This window comes from Somniosus microcephalus, unplaced genomic scaffold (genome assembly GCF_052327205.1).
Source record: "Somniosus microcephalus isolate GS21.2 unplaced genomic scaffold, FLI_Smic_1.0 scaffold4, whole genome shotgun sequence".
Lineage (NCBI taxonomy): Eukaryota > Metazoa > Chordata > Chondrichthyes > Squaliformes > Somniosidae > Somniosus > Somniosus microcephalus.
In genome coordinates, this window is record NW_028225191.1 from 1,938,720 (window position 1) to 1,948,163 (window position 9,444).

At 47.8% G+C, this 9,444-nt stretch overlaps 1 pseudogene; it reads right to left on the minus strand.

The window, feature by feature from the left end:
* Positions 1-1,146: 1,146 nt before the first annotated feature.
* Positions 1,147-3,030, minus strand: LOC147084045 (uncharacterized; annotated as a pseudogene).
* Between the last annotated feature and the right edge of the window lie 6,414 nt (positions 3,031-9,444).

Below are 9,444 nucleotides of genomic sequence, written 5' to 3' on the forward strand. Positions count from 1 at the left end.
CTCTGTTTCTCTCTCCACGGATGCTGCCTGGCCTGCTGAGTATTTCCAGCATTTTCTGTTGCCCTCCTGTTCCGTTCTGGGCCCCGCCCCTCAGGAAGGATACACTGGCCTTGGAGGGACACAGCACAGATTCACCAGAATGATACCGGAGCTGACAGGGTTAAATTATGAGGACAGGTTGCACAGACTGGGCTGGTATTCCCTCGAGTATAGGAGATTAAGGAGTGATCTAATTGTGGTGTTTACGATGACTAAAGGATTTGATAGGGTCGAGAGAGAAACTATTTCCTCTGGTGGAGCTGTGGGGAATCCGGAACAAGGGGGCAGAACCTTAAAATTAGAGCTCGACCGTTCAGGGGTGATGTCAAGAAGCACTTCTTCACACACAGGGTAGTGGAAATCTGGATCACACTCCCACTAAAAGCTGTTGAGGCTGGGGGTCAACTGAAAATATCAAAATGGAGAATGATAGAATTTGTTGGGTATGGGTGGTGAGGCTTACGGAACCAAGGCGGGTAGATGGAGTGAGATACGGATTAGCCGTGATCTGATTGAATGGTGGAATAGGCTCGAGGGGCTGAATGGCCCCGTCCTGTTCCGAGGTTCCTTCCCCACCCTGTGCAGATTGTGAATCTCCATCACCTGTTGTAGAGGTGAGTAAAGGGGATTTAGTCCATCTGTGACCAGACCATAACCACAAGCCCGTCTGGGTATCACACATATACAGTCCGTGAGGTTATTATTAGATTCACACCCAGACATTGTGCCTTCACTTGTCGACCTATTCTATGTGATAACATGAACAGTCCACCGGCACGCTCGAGGCCCTCCGCGACCGGTGGGTACCGGAGGGACTGGCGTGCATCATCACCACCAAAAATAGAATTTTAATTTAATTTGTTAAATTCCCTTTAAACTTTTTTTTGTTATGTTACAGGTTTTATTGATTGAGCCCCTTTAAAAAGGGGGCATATGGTTGACTTTTAATAGGCAATTGCCTGTGATAAGGGAAAAAAATAACATGAACAGTCAAATCAAGGGAATCATCAGCACAACAGTTTGAAAGATTAAACAGCAGTACAGGAATTTATAAAACATTCATCCGTTCCACGTTCATGTCATCCCAGCTGTCTACAGGGCCCTGCGCTACACAACAGTGTGAACTCGCTGGTGTCTCAGAAGGTTATTGGAGTGTTTAAAGCTCTTCCCACAGTCAGAACATGTAAACGCTCGCTCATCAGTGTGAACAAGCTGGTGTGCCAGCAGTTTATTGGAGTATTTAAAACTCTTCCCACAGTCAGAACATGTAAAGGGTCTTTCATCAGTGTAAACTCGCTGGTGTTGCTTCAGTTCCCCAGAGCTTTTAAAGCTCTTCCCACAGTCAGAACATTTAAAGGGTCTCTCATCAGTGTGAACTCGCTGGTGTGTGGTCAGAGACACGGATCTTTTAAAGCTCTTCCCACAGTCAGAACATTTAAAGGGTCTCTCATCGGTGTGGACAAGCTGGTGTCCCAGCAGGTGATTGGAGTATTTAAAGCTCTTCCCACAGTCAGAACATTTAAAGGGTCTCTCATCAGTGTGAACTCGCTGGTGTTGCTTCAGTTCCCCAGAGCTTTTAAAGCTCTTCCCACAGTCAGAACATTTAAAGGGTCTCTCATCAGTGTGGACAAGCTGGTGTCTCAGCAGTTTATTGGAGTATTTAAAGCTCTTCCCACAGTCAGGACATGTAAATGCTCTCTCATCGGTGTGAACAAGCTGGTGTTGCTTTAGGTCCCTGGTGCATATAAAGCTCTTCTGACAGACAGAACATTTAAATGCTCTCTCATCAGTGTGAAAAAGCTGGTGTCTCAGCAGGGTAGATGAATCAGTGAATCCCTTTCCACACACGGAGCAGGGAAATTGCCTCTCCCCAGTGTGAACTCGCTGGTGTCTGGTCAGAACCCCGGAGCTTTTAAAGCTCTTCCCACAGTCAGAACATTTAAAGGGTCTCTCATCGGTGTGAACTCGCTGGTGTCTCAGCAGGTCTTTGGAGCTTTTAAAGCTCTTACCACAGTCGGAACATGTGAACGGTCTCTCATCAGTGTGAACAAGCTGGTGTTCCTTCAGACTCCCGGAGCTTTTAAAGCTCTTCCCACAGTCGGAACATGTAAATGGTCTCTCATCAGTGTGAACAAGCTGGTGTTGCTTCAGATCCCTGGAGTATTTGAAGCTCTTCCCACAATCAGAACATGTAAACGGTCTCTCATCAGTGTGAACAAGCTGGTGTTCCTTCAGATCCCCGGAGCTTTTAAAGCTCTTCCCACAGTTGGAACATTGAAACGGCCTCTCATCAGTGTGGACAAGCTGGTGTCTCAGCAGGTTATTGGAGTTTTTAAAGCTCTTCCCACAGTCAGAACATGTAAACGCTCTCTCATCAGTGTGAACAAGCTGATGTTGCTTCAGGTCCCTGGAGCATTTAAAGCTCTTCTGACAGACAGAACATTTAAATGCTCTCTCATCAGTGTGAACAAGCTGGTGTGTCAGCAGGGTAGATGAATCAGTGAATCCCTTTCCACACATGGAGCAGGGAAATGGCCTCTCCTCAGTATGAACTCACTGGTGTGTCTGTAGTTTGGATGACACAGTGAAACCCTTCCCACACACAGAGCAGGTGAATGGTCTCTCACCAGTGTGAGACCGCTGGTGTGTTGTCAGATTCGTGGAGCTTTTAAATGTCTTCCCACAGTTGGAACGTTGAAACCGCCTCTCATCAGTGTGGGCAAGTTGGTGTCTCAGCAGGTGGGATGTGCAAATGAATCCCTTCCCACACACGGAGCAGGTGAATGGACTGACCCCAGGGTGACTGTGCAGACGAACTTCTGATGTAGACGGGGAACTGAATCCCTTCCTGCCGTCCCCACCTTTACCCGGTTTCTCCCCGGTGTGACGGTGCATATGTCTCGCCAGGTCAGGCAATCGGCTGAATCCGAGTCCACACACGGAACACGTGTGTGGTTTGTCCGCACTGCGATCGCTGCTCTCCCCTTCCATGTGCAAAGGCCGATGATATTAAGGTCCTGATGAATCGAGCGACACTGTCAGATCTTGACGTGATGTTTGTTCTGAGCTTCCTGTGTGTAAATGCTCCACTTCTAAAACCTGGTAAAAGGAGTTGAGAAAAGGGGCAAGAGGGAGAATGTTGTCTCATGTCCCCCTTTCCCAGTCCAGGGGGGCAGTGAAGCTGATTTTCAGGCCCCAGCTGCTGCATAAGTTCATTGAAAGAATCAACAGTAATGGCAGCTGCAATCCCCACAAGCCCCGGCGCTCCAGAAAGCGCTCCGGCCGCCGCGCTGAGTTGTGATTGACCCCGCGCATGCATCCCATGGCCCCGCCCACTCCTGCTCCACAGGCGCCCGGCCCGCACCGCGCATGCTCAGCACACACCCTGGGCCCCTGTCAATCATCCTCCCCTGCGCCTGCGCGCTGGGCCCGAGCTCCAGGCTGCCGCGCGAGGCTTTCTTTGTAAAGTCGGTGTTGGTTAAGAGCCGCAATCAGTGAGGGAAAGTGAGTTTTCCCCCAGATCCGATTGAGATCAGAGGCGGGGAGAGAATAAAGGGGAATCCAAACCTGAGAGTCTGCGGATCCGGGCCCCGAGTGGAGCTTCTTCAGTTTGGCGGAGCACGCTCCAGGGACACGTGACCCGGGCCCAGGGCCTGATTGATGGGAGCTTCCGACCAATAGGGAGTGAGCGGGGCGAGGCTGGAGGAGCGAGCCAGCGGCAGGTCCTCCAACCAATCGGGGAGCCTGAGGGCGGGACTTGCGCCGGCTGATTGGGACAGAGGAGGCTGACGGGAGATTTAATTTAAATTAATTTAATTTCCCGCCTCCTCCAACTGCCCACCCTGCGACGTCGCCGGCGTGCACTGACTGACACTGAGCTCTCCACCAATGAGCAAGGGGAGGCTGAGCCTGGAGGACCAACCGAGGGGCTTTGGTCCTCCAACCAATTGGGGCGAAGGAGGAGGCGGGACCTGGAACCGGCTCATTGGATGGATCGGCCCGCCGCCATTTTGAAAAGGGGCCTGGTCAGGATCTGTGAGCCTGGGAAAGTTTATTTTTAATCTTCCTTTCACATTTTACAGCTCAGACTTAAGTTTGTTTTTAATAAGGTATTTGTTTTTTAAAAAGCAGTTCGTTTTCAAATTGATGAAACAGAAACAAGAAACCCTCTGGAGAAAATACTTGTGAGTAAAAATATTTCTTCTCACTGAATTAATTTTCTTAATATTAATTTTCAGCATTTTTAATTATTAATTTCAAACACTATAAGAGAAATATGGGAGTGGTGGATGTTTCTCTTAAAGGGACAGGCACTCTCTATGAGATTTTCATTAAAGGGGCTGCGTCCCCGTGGATGATTGATTTTAAAGGGACAGCGTCTCCCTTTTTATAATGTATATGTAAGAGACTGACATTTAAAGTAGGGCTAATCCCCTGCTCCCCTGAGTGCTTGGTGAGAAATCAGGTGCTGTTTGCTCTCGCCCCCTCCCAATTTTCTGCCAAGGGACAGAAAGCAGAGAGTAGTGGTGAACGGTTTCTTTTCAGACTGGAGGGAGGTAAACAGTGATGTTCCCCAGGGGTCGGTATTAGGATCAATGTTCCCTCTTTTTTTTTGAGGTGCGTGGCCCCTTTAACGGGCTGCGCGGCCCATTCAAATTTCCGCACATGCGCGTTTATTCCATTTATAGGGCGGTGAGTCGGCTGCGCGGGACCTCCAGACCGCTGCGTGGCCGCGCAACTTAACGTGAATATTGATTCGGACCACTGCTTTTTTTGATATATATCAATGACCTGGACTTGGGGATCCAGGGCAAAATTTCAAAATTTACAGATGACATGAAACTCAGAAATGTAGCAAACAATGAGGATAGTAACAGACTTCAGGAGGATGTAGCCAGACTGGTGAAATGGGCAGAAACGTGGCAGATTAAATTTAATGTAGAGAAGTGTGAAGTGATTCATTTTGGTAGGAAGAATGAGGAGAGGCAATATAAACTAAATGGTCCAGTTTTAAAGAGGGTGCAGGAACAGAGAGGCCTCGGGGTGTATGTACACAAATCTTAGAAGGTGGCAAGACAAGTTGAGAAGGCTGTTAAAAAAGCAAACAGGATCCTTGACTTTATTAATAGAGGAATAGAGTACAAAAGCAAGCAGGTTATGCTAAGCCTTTATAAAACACTGGCTAGGCTTCCGCTGGGCACCACACTTTAGGAAGGATGTCAAGGCCTTAGAGAGGGTGCAGAAGAAATTTACTAGAATGGGACCAGGGATGAGGGACTTAAGTTACGTGGAGAGACGGGAGAAGCTGGGGTTGTTCTCCTTAAGCAAAGAAGATTAAGAGGAGATTTGATAGAGTTGTTCAAAATCAGGATGGATTTTGAGAGAGTAAATAAGGAGAAACCGTTTCCAATGGCTGAAGGGAGAGAAACCAGATTTAAGGCGATTGGCAAAAGAACCAGAGGTGACATGAGGAAACAGATTTTTACACCAAGTTGTTGTGATCTGGAATGCGCTGCCTGAAAGGGCGGTGGAAGCAGATTCGATATTATAATTCAAAAGAGATTGAGGTAAATACTTGAAGGGAAAACATTTACAGGGCTTTGGGGAAAGAGCAGGGGGAGTGGGATTAATTGGATCGCTCTTTCAAAGAGCCGGCACAGGCACGATGGGCCGAATGGCGGCCTCCTGTGCTGTATCATTCTATGATGCTATTCTACACAGACACACACACATACAGTCAGACAGACACACAGACACAGATACTCACTAAAATATAGTCAGACACACACACACATACAGTCAGACAGACACACAGACACAGATACTCACTAAAATACAGTCAGACACACACTCACATTTTTTCTGCATGAACTTTTATTAATTTCAAAGACTTTACGAAAAAGGTGGGAATGGTGGGTGGAGGGCTCTTAAAGGGACAGGGACTCTCCTTTTCAATGTGATTTTCATTAAAGGGACCGAGTCCCTCCTTGCCTGTGGAGGACCAATTTTAAAAGGACAGCGTCTCGAAATCAGGTGCTGTCTGCGTGTGCACCACCTCCTCCCAATTTCCTGCCAAGCGATCCCTGCGGGCACCACTCCACTCTAGGAATGGCTCCTAGAATCATACAGCACAGAAGGAGGCCATTCAGCCCATCGTGCCTGTGCCGGCTCTTTGAAAGAGCTCTCCATTTAGTCCCACTCCCCCTGCTCTTTCCCCATAGCCCTGAAAATGTTTCCCCTTCAAGTATTTATCCAATTCCCCAGTGAAGGTTATTATTGACTCTGCTTCCACCGCCCTTTCAGGCAGCGCATTCCAGATCACAACAACTCGCTGCGTCAATAAAATTCTCCTCACCTCGCCTCTGGTTCTTTTGTCAATGACCTTATATCTGTGTCCTCTGGTTACCGACCCTCCTGCCACTGGAAACAGTTTCTCCTTATAAGCTACAGCTATACAAAGCCCTGGTTAGACCCCAGAGAGTCATAACGGCACAGAAGGAGGCCATTCGGCCCATCGAGTCCGAGCCGGCTCTCTGTAGAGCAATCCAGTCAGTCCCACTCCCCCGCTCTATCCCCGTAGCCCTGTAAGTTTATTTCCCTCAAGTGCCTATCCAGTCTCCCCTTGAAAACATTGAGTGTCTCCGCTTCCACCACTTCCGTCGGCAGCGAGTTCCAGGTCCTCACCACTCGCTGCGTAAAAAAGTTTTTCCTCACACCCCCCCTGTATCTCTTGCCCAAAACCTTAAATCTGTGTCCCCTAGTCCTTGTACCATCAACTAGTGGGCACAGCCTTTCCCCGTCCAGCCTATCCAAACCAGCCATAATCTTGTACACCTCTATCAAATCAGCCCCCAACCTCCTTTGCTCTAATGAAAACAAATCCAGCTTCTCCAACCTGTCCTTGTAGCTAAGATCCCCCATCCCCAGAACCATTCTGGTAAATCTCCTCTGCACCCTCTCAAGGGCCTTCACATCCTTCCTAAAGTGTGGTGACCAGAACTGGACGCAATACTCCAGTTGTGGCCTAACCAGCGCTTTATAAAGGTTCAGCATAACTTCTCAACTTTTGTACTCAATACCTCTATTTATGGAGCCCAAGATCCCATATGCTTTGTTAACCACTCTCAATATGTCCCGCCACGTTCAGGGACCTACGCACATTAACTCCCAGGAACTCCCTGGAGCACTGTGTCCAATTCTGGGCACCGCACCTCAGAAAGGATATACTGACCTTGGAAGGAGTGCAGCACAGATTCACCAGAATGTTACCCGGGCTCCAAGGGTTAGATTATGAGGGAGAGATTACATAAACTAGGCATGTGTTCCCTGGAATCTAGAAGGTTAAGGAGTGATTGAGGATTTTAGGATTTTGAAAGGAATTGGGAGAGTAGATAGAAACTTTTTCCGCCAGTGGGGCAGTCGAGGACAAGGGGACATCACCTTAAAATCAGAGCCAGGCCATTCAGGAGAGAAGTTGGGAAACACTTCTTCACACAAAGGGTGGTAGAAGTGTGGAACCCTCTCCCACAGGAAGCAGCCGATGCCAGCTCAATTAATCATTTTAAATCCCAGAGCGATAGATTTTTGCTAGACAAGGGAGCAAAGGGATATGGAGCCAAGGCAGGTGGGTGGAGTTAAGACACAGATCGGCCATGATCTCATTGAATGGCGGAACAGGCTGGAGGGGCTGAATGGCCTCCTCCTGTTCCCATGCTCCTATTTACTCTATCAAAACCCTTCATGTTTTGAACACCTCTATTAAATCTCCACTGCACCTTCTCTGCTCCAAGGAGAACAATCCCAGCTTCTCCAGCCTCTCCACGTAACTGAAATCCTCTGTGTATTTGTCGTGGGGCAGCAGGCTATAGCAAACAGCTTTCTTAAGATCATAAAAACAAAAAGGGGGCAAGCACTTTGCTGGGAGTGTACTATAGGCCCCCAAACAGTCAGGGGGAGATAGAGGAACAGATATGTAGGCAAATCTCAGAGAAATGTGCAAATAATAGGGTAATAATAGTGGGGGATTTCAACTTCCCCAATATTAACTGGGATAGTCAGAGTGTGAAAGGCTTAGAGGGTGCAGAATTCTTAAAGTGCATCCAGGAGAGCTTTTTGAGCCAACATGTAGAAAGTCCTACAAGAGAGGGGGCGGTACTGGACCTAATTCTAGGGAATGTGGCCGGGCAAGTGGTAGAAGTGTTAGTAGGTGAGCACTTTGGTGACAGTGACCATAATTCGGTGAGATTTAAGGTAGTCATGGAAAAGGACAGAGATGGACCGGAAATACAGGTTCTAAATTGGGGGAAGGCCGATTTTAATATGATAAGGCAGGATCTGGCCAAAGTGGACTGGGATCAGCTACTTGTAGGAAAATCCACATCAGAGCACTGGGAGTCTTTCAGAAAGGAAATTGAGAGAATACAATGGCAACATGTTCCCGTAAAGGTCAAGGGTGGGACCAACAAGCCCAGGGAACATTGGATGTCAAGGGATATACGAGAATGGATTTGGAAAAAAAGGGGGGCTTTTGGCAGTTACAAAAGACTAAAGACGGAAGAAGCCCTAGAGGAGTTTAAAAAGTGCAGGGGGAATACTTAAAAAAAGAAATTAGGAGAGCGAGGAGGGGCCATGAAATAACACTGGCAAGCAAAATAAAGAAAAATCCTAAGGCATTTTATAAGTATATTAAGGGCAAGAGGATAACTAGGGAAAGAGTAGGGCCCATTAGGGACCAAAGTGGCAATCTGTGGAGCCAGAAGATGTAGGTGGGGTTTTAAATGAATTTTTTGCATCTGTGTTCACTATGGAGAAGGACGATGTAGACATAGTAATCGGGCAGGGGGACTGTGATATACTTGAACATATTAGCATCGAGAGGGAGGAGGTACTAGCGGTTTTAGCAGGCTTTAAACTGGATAAATCCCCAGGCCCGGATGAAATGTATCCCAGGCTGCTGTGTGAGGCAAAGGAGATTGCAGGGGCTCTGACACAAATTTTCAAAACCTCTCTGGCCACAGGGGATGAGCCAGAGGACTGGAGAACAGCTAACGTAGTACCATTATTCAAGAAGGGTAGTAGGGATAAACCAGGGAATTACAGGCCAGTGAGCCTAACATCAATGGTTGGGAAATTATTAGAAAAAATTCTGAGGGACAGAATTAGTCTCCACTTGGAGAGGCAAGGATTAATCAGGGATAGTCAGCATGGCTTTGTCAAGGGAAGATCATGTCTAACCAATTTGATTGAATTTTTCGAGGGGGTGACTAGGTGTGTGGATGAGGGTAGTGCAGTGGATGTGGTATACATGGATTTTAGTAAGGCTTTCGATAAAGTCCCACACAGGAGACTGGTCAAGAAGGTAAGAGCCCATGGGATCCAGGGTGCCTTGGCACATTGGATCCAAAA